This window comes from Lupinus angustifolius, chromosome LG07, assembly GCF_001865875.1.
Source record: "Lupinus angustifolius cultivar Tanjil chromosome LG07, LupAngTanjil_v1.0, whole genome shotgun sequence".
NCBI classification, from domain to species: Eukaryota; Viridiplantae; Streptophyta; class Magnoliopsida; order Fabales; family Fabaceae; genus Lupinus; species Lupinus angustifolius.
Window position 1 is genome coordinate 2,861,369 of NC_032015.1, and position 13,833 is coordinate 2,875,201.

Here is a 13,833-nt window from a genome sequence, read left to right on the forward strand (position 1 = left end):
TTTGGAGGTGCCTGGAGGTCAAGAATGTTCAGGTTCAGAGAGGAGGCTAGCAAATATTTTGATAAAGATAAACAAAAGCCGAAAACCGAGAAAGAAACACCGGAGCACCCTGCTAAAAGAAAGAATGTGAAGGATATGCAGATGCCTTGTCCTTCAAAGAAAATTCATGAAGCTGATGAAGATGAGTATGCCTTGCCCACATCTAAAAATAAGTTAGACGATTCCACACCGACAAAAAAATTGAAGAGTGGATCAGGTAGGGGGACCCCCCAGAAATCTGCAGAATTGGAAGAAAATGATGACAAAGGTACTGTTACACCAGCAAAATCTGGTGTGAAGGGTCGGGGTGGAAGAGGGGCATCGACACCATCAACTGGTGGTAGGGGTAGAGGGGGTGGTATGGATTCATGAATTTTGGTGAAAGAAAAGATCCTCCACACAAAGGAGAAAAGGTGTTCATATATATCAACCACAATATAGATTGAAAATGTTGTTTTTGTCAATACACTGAAACTTCTTTTGTGTGTCAGGAAGTCCCTGAAGGTGTTCCAACCTGTTTAGCTGGCTTAACTTTTGTGATTAGTGGAACATTGGACAGGCATTTCGTTCTAAATCTTATATTTATTTAACATGATTTTTTCTGGCTGCTCGAGTCCGAACTTGGTTTAAAGTTTACTTACTATTCATCTTTTATTCTTGCTTTCCCTTTTATTTTTTGTTATTGTTTGGGCTTCTACTTCTCTTTCTATTTAGAGTGTATATAGGTCATAATTATTACTTGTCATATTTCGCTATGTCAAGTTTACATTTTACTTTTTGCATATTCGCAGTTTCGAACAAGAAGAAGCCAAAGATTTGATTAAATGCCATGGTGGCCGCGTTACTGGACCAGTCAGCAAGAAAACAGTTATATCATGCTTTTTATTCATTAGTAATTGAATTTACATAATTAGCATGTGATTAACAGCCTTGTTTGCAGAATTATCTCTTATGTGATGAAGACATCGGGGGACAAAAGTCCGAAAAAGACAAAGAGCTTGGGTTAGGATTTGTATGTTTATACTTTTACAAGGGTGTTTTTTATAGAACTTCCTTCACCACAGAGGATGGGTTGTTTGATATTATTTCATTTATTTGTGCATTGAAACCTGTAAAAGCTCCTTCGAAAGAAGAAGCTAAGAAACCACTGAATAACGTTGTTGCATAAGCATCCCAGTCAGAAGGTCCTCCAAAAGTCGAAGCCAAGGGTAAGCCCTAACATGCATGTGATTCTATTTTATGTTTTTGAAGTTATATTGCCTGAACTGTGCTTTTTATTTCCTGTCTTGCATTGATGATGTAGCTGCAGTATTTAATAGTTAAGTTGTTACTTGTTACAACAAAAAGGGTGTTCATATATTTACAGGTCCTGACTTGCATTCCTGTCTACTAAATGCAGTCTCTCTATCTTCATCCTCGCCTTCTACCCAAGCAAAGCCGAAGACAGCAACTACCAGTCAATCTTCTTTGATGTGGACAGAGCAACGTCAACCTAGAAATCCTAAGGATGTCATAGGGAATCAGTCACTTGTATTATTATTAGCCTTCCATATTGTATTTTTTTGGTCAAATTTTGTTTTTATATATACTTGTATTTGGGGAATCATTTTGCATTTTCTTAAATGTAATGATATACAGGTTTCACAGCTTCGAAATTGGTTGAAATCTCTGAGAAATTCCTCTATACTGGCAGTGATAAAAAATTTGGAAAAAAGCAAACTGGCTCTGGTTCCCAAAAAGTTGTTAAGTGGAACACCTGGCATAGGAAAAACAATTTAAGCAAAATTGGTCTGTCAGGAGCTTGGTTTCCAAGCCACAGAGGTTAAATTTCTTGTAAAATTTATGTGACATACATATTTCATCATCCAGTTACGCTCTCAAATTGTCCATGTATTAAAGGTAAATGCTAGTGATACCCGTGGAAAAGCTGATAGTAAAAATTTGAAAAGGAATTGGTGGAAGCACTAAAAATTCTACCATGGAACTTGTAACCAATGAGGCCCTTGGTGCTATTATGATCAGTTGGTCTTGCTTCATCATAATTGATGCATCCTGTGGGTTGAAAAATGGTTTTATCTATTAAAAAACATTCGTTATAAAACCTGGTTCTCTTAGTTATCTTCTCTGTTCCAGTAAAAAATTGCCATTTTGGACATACTACCTTGGAATGGTATAAAAGGTATGAAGCTGATTGCCCGTGTTGCTGAGTCTATTACTGACGGGGATATAGTTAATGTACAAATTCAAAGATATCAACAAAAGGCAGCTCTCTCAAACTAGTTCTGTTGCATCAAGTATAATTCCGTACGTAACCTTGTTCCTGCTTTATAAAATAACAACATTTCCTTGTGAGATTTCCTTCCATCATCTTGTTCATCATTTTCCTCTTTATCTTTGTTTTAGTGCTTCATTATAGTTTGTCTAGTGAAAGCTATTACCTCGTTATGCTAGTCTTGTACCCAGTGGACTAGTATGAGTAGGCATGACTTTTGACCTAGATACTTGACATTTAAAATAGATATATCAAATCATTCACAACTCTCTTGCCTAATAGTTGAAGTTTTTAGGAGTCATGAGAAGTTATGGTGGTCTTTTGTGGGTCATATTTGTTTCTGCTGGTCCTTTTTCATTGAACTCATATGGCATTTGCTTTCAGCTTTGTATCACAACTGACATTTTATCACAGAGAGAACGTAATTTTAATCGGTTTGGTGGGTGGCTTGGGAAGAACTCGAAAAGGGGAAAAAAGCATGAGGCTTTTGGATGATCATGTCCACATTCTTTCTTCTCGTGAATCTAGTCTGAGTAGGTAAAATATGAATTCACTACACTTAAGTTTGTCATTTTTCTCTCACTTTTGATTTGATTTCTTCTGGTGATTGGTTGAATGCCTCTGTCAATTTGGAAATTATTTGTAGGTCTTTCTTGATTGTTGATGTTTTGATCAGATTTGGGATGGAAACCAATTGCAGCTCAAACACTCTGGATTTGCTCAGCTGTAAATAGATTCATGATTTTTAATTGTGTATTGAACCTAAAATCAACCTTAGGAACTTCCTAACTTATGACTAAGAATTTGGAATACAAATTAGTGTGGTCTGTCTGTGCTTATAAATTCTTGACTTTTAATTGTGTTTTGATTTGGAATGTTGTTTTTGTAATTTGGAATTATTTGTACAATTTATTCTGGTTTTAGAAGTTCCATGCCCACCAGTGTTTTGGAAGGCTAAGATCGCTATTAGAACAATGTCCAGTATACTTGTTATATCCATATAAGGAGCAAAGCAAATGTCCAATGGTGAGCTGCAGATCTAATCACTCTTCGGATGGTACGAGGTGCAGATCGAGTCACTCTTCCTGAAATAAAGATGGCCCTGAAGAAGAGGATTGCTGCTATTCTAGAACCAGCTGATGGAGTGGAATAAGGTGAAGGTGACACCTTGGACGAGAGTGAAGATGAGAACACCTCTGACACTGAGGAGGAGTTGGGTAAGGTATATCTGCATTTTTTTTATAATTCTGCGTATCCCAGTCAAAAGGTGCTCCAATAGCCGAAGCCAAGGGTAAGCCCTAACATGCATGCGATTCTATTTTATGTTTTTTAAGTTATAATCCTGAACTGTGCTTTTTATTTCCTGTCTTGCATTGATGAAGTAGCTGCAGTATTTAATAGTTTAGTTGTTACTTGTTACAATAAAAAAGGGTGTTCATATATTTATGGGTTCTGACTTGCATTCCTGTCTAACAAATGCAGTCTCTCTATCTTCATGCTCGCCTTCTACCCAAACCAAGCCGGAGACAGCAACTACCAGTCAATCTTCTTTGATGTGGACAGAGCAACATCAGCCTAGAAATCCTAAGTATGTCATAGGGAATCAGTCACTTGTATTATTGTTAGCCTTCCATATTGTATTTTTTTGGGTCAAATTTTGTTTTTATATATACTTGTATTTGGTGAATCATTTTGCATTTTCTTAAATGTAATGATATACAGGTTTTACAGCTTCGAAATTGGTTGAAATCTCTGAATGAGAAATTCCTCGATACTGGTAGTAATAAAAAACTTGGAAAAAAGCAAACTGTCTCTAGTTCCTAAAAATGGTTGAGATGAATAATCTTAGCATGAGTGATCCTGATCTTGTTCCCCTGCTTATCCAGGTTCTTATTAATTTCCATCTTTTAATTACTTAGTATGTTTGGAATTTTTATTTTGGAAGACCAATTATGGTTAAATCAGTATGTTGTAGTTTTGATTCCATGACTATTAAACCTCATTCAACTTTGATTGACAAAGTGGCTTCAATTTTATGCGTATATTTATGTGTATATTAACCACTTAACTGGTTAACAAAATCACAGAATGATTTACTGAACTCAAATTTGGTTGAAGCTTGAAATTAAAGATAGTATTAATACCTCTTGACTTACCAATTGTATGTTACAATTGGGCATATTGCAAATATGCCTGGAAGTTGGAAAAATCCTTTGTTAATTTCATTTTAGGTAGTAATCTGTAATTTACTTACTGATGTATAGCAGATAGCTGTATATGATTGTTTTTATTTCTTAATGGTGCAAACTTGATGAATATTTAACATATTCATCTTAATTTTTTTGGGCATTATCCTTTGTAGGAAAATTATATTAATTATAGACCAAGTGGGACTTGTAAGGATGACATGGTATAAAACGTATGAACCTGATTTTCCGTGCTGCTCACACTATTACTGATGGGGATATAGTGAATGTACAAAGGAGAAAAGAAAAGAACCTCCACACAAAGGAGAAAAGGTTCATACATATTAACCACAATAGAGGAATAACTTAGCATGAGTGATCCTGATCTTGTTCCCCTGCTTATCCAGGCTCTTATTCATTTCCTGCTTTTAATTGCTTAGTATGTTTGGAATTTTTACTTGGAAGACCAATTATGGTGAAATCAGTACGTAGTAGTTTTGTATCCATGGCTATTAAACCTCATTCAACTTTGATTGACAAAGTTTGGACGATACTAGCATGTCATTGATTGGAAGTTTGGGTAATTTATCCTTAAATAGATGAATGTTAATTTCTGATCTATATTTGTTCATGTAGCCGTGCAAGTTCAACTGGAGTTGAGGGGAATGGGGAATTTGAGTTCCGAGAGGCCATCTGTTGGTAGATTTAAAGGGTGCTTCTGCATCTGTGCAGAAGTCTGGCCAAACATCGAAAAGAAAGAGGTGAAGGTATGTTTAACAAAAGGCCTTTTTATATGGACACTACTCTTCATGTAATTGATATTAGCCCTTTATTATCACCATATGTATGCATTTCTTTCTTTCCATCGCATCAACCTCATCATATTATGGATGAGGTTGATGCGATGTCAGCTGGTGATAGGGGTGGTGTTGCTGATCTTATTGCAAGCATTAAGATATCAAAAATTCCTATTATCTGCATTTGCAATGACCGTTATAGCTAGAAACTGAAAAGTCTTGTGAACTACTTTTTGCTTCTTAGTTATCGACAACCTACAAAGCAACAGGTATTTTCGTGCCTATCATTTAAGAAAAAATAATTTATTTTTTGTGAAAGTTAAAACCTTTATTCAGGTTAAGTATTTTTCTGATAAAACAGATTATTTTATTGCTTGCTTTTCATCCAAAGTATTCTTGATTTTTAATTTATGCTCTTGATAAACCTCAGCAAATCTAATTTTGACTAAAAAAATTTTTTATGGTAAAAGAAATATTATTAGATATGAAGAGAGATTACAAGAACAAGACTAGACATCCTCACATAAAACAAAAAGAGACACCTATGATCTAAGCGACAGGGCCATGCTAAAAGCATATCACTCCCTGGGCATATCTACCAAAGAAACACCACTGAAAAGCCTATGTGCAGGCACGGAATGGATGCCAAAAAGGTCACCTTATCCGAGACGATATCAAGAGATGAGAATGAATCATTTAAATTCATATATTCCTTTCCAACCAAATACACCAAAGGACAGCAAAACCGTAGCACTGCCTCAGAATTTTGGCATCTGTACATGTTTCAAAACCACTAAATTTTGTAAGGAGAAAAGTGTGCAAGTCCATTGGCAGATCCATGACCCATCAAAGACCCCAAACAATCTAGTTCAAAGGACTTTTGCTGCTGAGCAATGTAAAAATCTATGAGGTCTGCTTTCAGAGTCCAAACCACATTATGCACATATTAGGAGACAAAGTGGTTAACGGTTTGAACTTCTGAAGCACGCAATTGATGTTAATCCTGTTAAGAGCATGTAATTGATGTTAATCCTGTTAAGAGCATGTCACTGTATCTACTATGTTTGGTATCACAGCAATCTGCTATACCGCTACAGAGTTTTTTAGAGTCGGCCGCCCCATGTCACTATCTGAGATGCCTAGTGTATCATATCCTTTTTAAGTAATGCTGAAATGTGGGAGCGCTGTTGCAAAGGAAGGCTTCAAGTTAATGAGGTGAGTACTTGATGTTATTACACAGTTCTATCTAGAGTTTTTATCTGTAAATAATGTCTGGACTTTGATGGTAGAGAACGACTTTGAATCATTAATACCTATTTCTTACAAAAGTATAGATTTTTTCCATTCATACTAAAGAACCTGTTTTCTTTAACTGTTCACCTTCATTGTTTAAGATTGCTCTTGAGGAACTAGCAGAAAGAATTAATGGTGATATGCGCATGGCAATAAACCAGTTACAATATATGAGCCTCTCCATGTCGGTTGTTAAACTATGATGATATCAGGCAGCAATTTCTTACTAATTACAGCTGTTGATGAGTATGATATTTACTATCTCAGCACTACATTTAAGCCATGCTTTTTCAGTATCCAGTGCTGCGAGTTGCATCTTAATTTTTAATCTTTGTGGTTGCTTACTTAAAAGTAACACTCAGTTTTACATTTTATTAACCAATTTTTTTGTCACCAGTGGTTTGTATAGCGTGATAAGTTGTTATGGTATTTAGTAGACAAAACTAATGATGTGAATATGTGTGGATAGAGGGAGCATTTTATTCCTCCAGAGTTACTGTTGGTATCAAATATTGATAAATCAAGCTAGTATTTCCTTAGATAAAACAAATATCTGTTGAGGATTAGGACTTAATTAATGCATCCTGTAGGTTAAAAAATGGTTTTATCTATTAAAAAACATTCTTTATAAAATCTGGTTCTCTTAGTTATCTTCTCTGTTCCAGTCAAAAATTGCCATTTTGGACGATACTACCTTGAAATGATTATGTTTTTTAGCCTGTGTTTGAGGTCTTTGTGATGTATTTTTATTTCAACTGTTGATTAGTAGTTACTATTTATTAGTTAATTCTTAACTCACTAGTTTGTGATATCATTGCAAATGTGATAACCCTTATAAGGTTTATGACAAGTTGTAGATCTGTGAATTCATTGTCATTTCATTTTTATCAGTGAGCTCTGCTTGACATTAATTTCATCCTTTGAAATGTTAACCATTAAAGTCCAGAAGGTTTTATGATTGAATAAATCTCATGATAACCCCTTTGTTGTAGGCTTTTTGGTTTTAACGCTGGGAAGTTAAAAATGGATGAGAGGAATAATCTTAGCATGAGTGATCCTGATCTTGTTCCTCTGCTTATCCAGGTTCTTATTCATTTCCATCTTTTAATTACTTAGTATGTTTGGAATTTTTATTTTGGAAGACCAATTTTGGTGAAATCAGTATGTTGTAGTTTTGATTCCATGACTATTAAACCTCGTTCAACTTTGATAGACCAATTTTGGCCTCAATTTTATGTGTATTAACCACTTAACTGGTTAACAAAAGTCACTGAATGATTTATTGAACTCAAATTTGGTTGAAACTTGAAATTAAAGATCGTATTAATACCTCTCGACTTACCAATTGTATGTTACATTTGGGCATATTGAAAATATACCTGTAAGTTGGAAAAATCCTTTGTTAATTTCATTTTAGGTAGTAATCTGTAATCTACTTACTGATGTATAGCAGATAGCTATATATGATTGTTTATATTTCTTAATGGTGCAAACTTGATGAAGACTTAAGATATTCATCTTAATTTTTTTGGGCATTATCCATTGTAGGTAATTTATATTAATTATAGACCAAGTGGGGCTGGTAAGAATGACAGTGGTATAAAATGTACGAACCTGATTGCCCGTGCTGCTGTGTCTATTACTGATGGGGATATAGTTAATGTACAAATTCAAAGATATCAACAAAGGCAGGTCTCTCAAACTAGTTCTGTTGCATCAAGTATAATTCCGTACGTAACCTTGTCCCTGCTCTGTAAAATAACAACATTTCCTTATGAGATTTTCTTCCATCATCTTGTTCATCATTTTCCTCTTTATCTTTGTTTCAGTGCTTCATTATAGTTTGTCAAGTGAAAGCTATTGCACCCCTGTCCCCCAAATATTAAATCTGTTACGTCGTTATGCTAGTCTTGTACCCAGTGGACTAGTATGAGTAGGCATGACTTTTGATCTAGATACTTGACATTTAAGATAGATATATCAAATCATTCACAACTCTCTTGCCTAATAGTTTATGTTTTTAGGATCATGAGAAGTTATGGTGGTCTTTTGTGGGTCATATTTGTTTCTGCTGGTCTTTTTTCATTGAACTCATCTGGCTTTTGCTTTCAGCTTTGTATCACAACTGACATTTTATCACAGGGAGAACGAAATTTTAATCGGTTTGGTGGGTGGCTTGGGATGAATTCAGCAAGGGGAAAAACATGAGGCTTTTGGATGATCATGTCCACATTCTTTCTTCTCGTGAATCTAGTCCGAGTAGGTAAATATGAATTCACTGCACTTAAGTTTGTGATTTTTCTCTCGCGTTTCATTTGATTTCTTCTGGTGATTGGTTGAATGCTTCTGTCAATTTGGAAATTATTTGTAGGTCTTTCTTGATTGTTGAGGTTTTGATCAGATTTGGGAGGGAAACCAATTGGCTCAAACCCTCTGGATTTGCTCAGCTGTAAATAGATTCACGATTTTTAATTGTGTATTGAACCTAAAAATCAATCTTAGGAACTTCCCAACTTATGACTAAGAATTTGGAATACAAGTTAGTCTGGTCTGTGTGTGCTTATAAATTCTTGACTTTTAATTGTGTTTTGATTTGGACTGTTGTTTTTGTAATTTGGAATTATTTGAACAATTTATTCTGGTTTTAGAAGTTCCATGCCCACCAGTGTTTTGGAAGGCAAAGATCGCCATTAGAACAATGTCCAGTAGACTTGTTATGTCCATGCTTCATTAATATGCAGGGATACTATACGCTTGGAATACCTTATTCTCCTGTTTCAACAATTGACAGAGCCACTACGAACCCTTCCCAAGGTTAGAAGTACATCTTTTACCTTTTGTTTTAACCATATGGAATGATTTAAGCTGGATTTAGTTTAATCCCACATCCCCTTTTGGAATGATCAGGCTGAAGCTGTTGAGAAAGTTGTGGAATTTATGAATACCTACTCTATCAGTCAGGAATATTTTGATACTATTTTAGATTTATCAAAATTCGAGGTGCCTCAAGTACATCTCATGTTTGTCACTACAATGTACAAAGTACGGACTGCTAGATGGCATACCTCCTGCCGTTAAGTCAGCCTTGACAAAAGCATATAAGGAGCAAAGCAAATGTCGGATGGTGCGAGCTGCAGATCTAGTCACTCTTCGGATGGTGCGAGGTGCAGATCAAGTCACTCTTCCTAAAATAAAGAAGGCCCCAAAGAAGAGGATAGCTGCTATTCTAGAACCAGCTGATGGACTGGAACAAGGTGAAGGTGACGAGAGTGAAGATGAGAACACCTTGGATGAGAGTGAAGATGAGAACACCTTTGACATTGAAGAGGAGTTGGGTAAGTTATATCTGCGTTTTTTTATAATTCCGCTTATTATATTAAATTGTCTATTTTGCAGAATATGCCATAACTTCATATGAAAATGCTGTTTCTTGGAAGATTCCAAAATTCTGAAACTTTGATCACAGCTAAGCTTGCTTATTAGCTTTTGAATGACTGGTCTCATAAATTTAGATTCCTAGAATGCAAGCTATACAAGTCAATCCATAGTCTGTCATTAGAGCAGTTTTATTCTACTTCAAGCTGCTATAGTTAAAGAATTGTAAAAAACAATGAAATTTTAACCATTTATGATTCTGTCTTCCTCTTTCTGTTGAGAAAAACCTCACTAATTTCAAGTTTCTGCAGAATCTAACTCAGAATCAATCAGAGATTGGCAATTAAGGGAATTAACATCCATCCGTGTCCAATTACCAGGACTTAATCCAGGGCGCAGTTCTTAATACTTATCTCAAAAGTGGTTTTCCGTGTAAATACAGTTTTATTTTCTGTGTTTCTACTATAAAACAACTGTGATTTGAAGCTTAGCAATTACATTTTTTCATTTCAGATGAGAGCTTACAAGTTATAACTAAAGAAGTACAACATCGACATTGATTTGGATCCGGTGCAGTTGGGAAAACACCAACTTTTTGGGGGATATTTCATTATTGACATGCCATCAAATCTTTTATCATGTGATCAGGATTTCAATATTCACTGTCCTTGTTCTTAATAAAATATATATATATATATATATAATAACGCAGGACACTCCAATTTTACAGTTTGGTCACATTGGCTGCAGAGGCCAAGTTAATGGGATGAGGAAAGATGATTTAAGGTTCTTAAACCACTTGGCCTCTTCTGAGAGTATAATGTAACATTTTTCCTTTTAAACGTTATGCAAAATTAATATGACTCTAGTGTTGCCAATTACATTGTTTAGGGTTCTGTCAGTTTCTCATGTTTGGGAACTTGAAGTTGAGATAGAGATAAGAAAATAAGGATGGCATATTCAATCTGCTCCACATTGACAGAAAATGGTGACCTCTTTACCATACCAACTCTTTCTGACTTCCCGAGATAAGTTATCTTCTCCAACCAATAAAATTATGACATGTGTTGTATTTAATTATTTTTAAAAAAAATATTTCTAAAACTAAACAAAATAATACACATATCATACATTTACTGGTTAGGAAAGATAAATTATCTCTTGGTGTGAGGAAATACTTTATTGGATAAAATTTGATATGACAATAATCCTTGTAAACATCTAATTTTGATGCGTAAAAAATTGGTTTTAAAAAAATTGAATTTATGAGTAAATTTTGAATTAAGTGGAAATGTGAGAAAATTTTGAAAAGAAGTTGGGTCCCTTTGGTTCAACCAGATTAGGATTTGAAACCCTAATCGCATTCTATTTATAAACCTAAAGTTTGCAACTAAGAGGGGATTAATATTTTAAAAAATAACAGAGGGAGGAGACAATCCTAATTTTTAATGGAGAGATAGATTACAAAAATGAGGGAGAAGGAGGCACACATTAAAAAAAACATTTGATAAGTAGAGAAAGGATAAACTAAAAGAATGATATCATCTTATTCATCTTCTATAAGCAGGTATTTTTTTCTCCTCATTTATTTCATTATCTTTTTATTATTATAATGTGTGTTGTCTAATAATTGTGTTTGAAAACTAATTTTATTGTTGAACATCTCACATTGCTGTTAACCCTAACACTCAATTTAATTTTACTCTAACTCTAATCCCCAATTTGATTTTAAAAGCTAATTCTCAAATTGATATAAAAACCCTTAGCCCCAAATTGATTTGATTTAACCTTAAACCCCAAATTAATTTTGACCTAAATCCCCAAATCAATTTCAAATTTTACCCCTAAATCCCCAATTTGTTTTTTCCTTTGATTATTATATATTTATTAACTTAATTTTAATGTTCTTATTATGTTATTTATTTCTTTTAATTACTATTGTGTTTTGTTATTTTGTTTTATAATAATTCTTATTTGTTTACTTAATAAAGAATGTATATATATATATAAATAAATGTAGTAAAAATAATTTTAAAAAAAATAATGTGAGGTGAGTTAGGTTTGGTGCTTTGTTGCGTTACCTTATGTTGTAAATTTCTTTCAAGTAATCTTTAAAAAATAATGTGAGATAAGCCCTAGTGCTTTGTCGCGTTACCTTGTGTTGCAAATTTCTTTCAAATAATCTTCAAAAGCAATATGAGGTAACCATTATAGGTCTGGGTCTTGTCATGTTACCTTGTGTTGTAATTTTTTTTTAAACGAGGTAACCACTATTAAAGCAATATGAGGTAACTCACTGTCCTCGTGTTTTGTCGCGTTATCGTTATCTTATATTGTAATTTCTTTTTAAATAATGTTTTAAAGCAATATGAGGTAACTCACTATAGACCAAGTGTCTTGTCGCGTTACCTTGTGTTGTAATATATTTTCAAATAATTTTTTAAAGCAACATGGAAGTAGCCCACCATAGGCCTAGTGCCTTGTCGCTCTACTTCATGTTGTGAATTTCATAATAAAAAAAAAATATTACTAATAAAACTTATTTTCAAAAGATAAGTAATTTGTCTGTCAGACACAAAAAAATAAAAAATAAAAATTTGTCATTCTTTATTTTGTTTAATAATGTGATGGTAAAATTAAGGTGTTGAATAAATATCCACATCTAGGTTCCATTTTTATAACGGGCGGTATGAGGTGTTTAATACATTCATCATCCGTAATCGACTTCCAAACTTAATTTCTCTATGTATGTAGACCAATCTTTTTTAAAAATTAGTTTTTATGTTTTCCCTCTAAAAAACATCGACGACTTCATTGCATTTAATTACATATTTCTCGTCGCGCCCACGAAAGTGGGGTAGCGACAGCATGGCGACTCCACTAGAGATTAGCTGAGAGTCAGACCTATTAAGACTAATTACATGGATATTTAGTTCAATATTTTAATTTTATCGTTTCATTTTTGTTTTATTATTTTTTTTGTTACTTATTTGTAAATAACCTTCGTATATGTAGTTGGTGTTTTTTGATGTTGTATACAGGTTTTGGGTCATTGTTGGGTTTTTTTATGCATTTGCGTCATCAATATTTGTACATTCCCCTACACACTTTACTATTCATGCATTGTTACATCGGCCATCTATCGGGCCTATTTACCTAATGTTAGAGATACATTGGCTTGTTGTCATTGAGCCTTCATACACATTTCGATATTGCGCTGGTGTATCACTCTGATTGTTAAGGGATGTTGCGGATACGACCCCTATGGTGTCTTGTACATCTTCGTGTCCTATTTGTGGTATCTGGGTCGTCAGCTTCCATTAGTGACGGCAGTCCGGGGACCTAAAGGAAGTCTAGTACCACCAAATTCTGCATGTATGGATCTTAGAACTTCCTAGGGTATGACCTATTATACCGAACGAACCTTGTAAGATCAAACACCTTTGTATAGGACATGAGTATATATATTTTATTGTTATTTATTATTCGGCATAAAGTCGGGAAAACTTCCATCCCGCAATCATAATGGATGTATGACTATGAGAGCATTATCATATTGTGGGATGGAAGTATGACTATGCTCTCTATATAACCCCCTCTAGGTCATGTAGTGGTTGACGACAATCATAGAGAGCACACAAACCCCATAATATGATTGCATTTATTTTGTTGGTGGTTTATGGTCTTGTGATATATAGAATGAGACATCGTTCAATAAAAGATAAAAAAACCTACGATAATGCTCTCTATATCACAAGACCATAAATTACCAACAAAATAAATGCAATCATATTGTGGGGTTTGTATGCTCTCTATGATTGTCGTCAACCACTACATGACCCAGAGGGGTTATAACCATAGAAAACGGTTG

General features: G+C 34.3%; 1 pseudogene; it reads left to right on the forward strand.

The window, feature by feature from the left end:
* LOC109352841 lies at positions 2–10,618 on the forward strand (annotated as a pseudogene).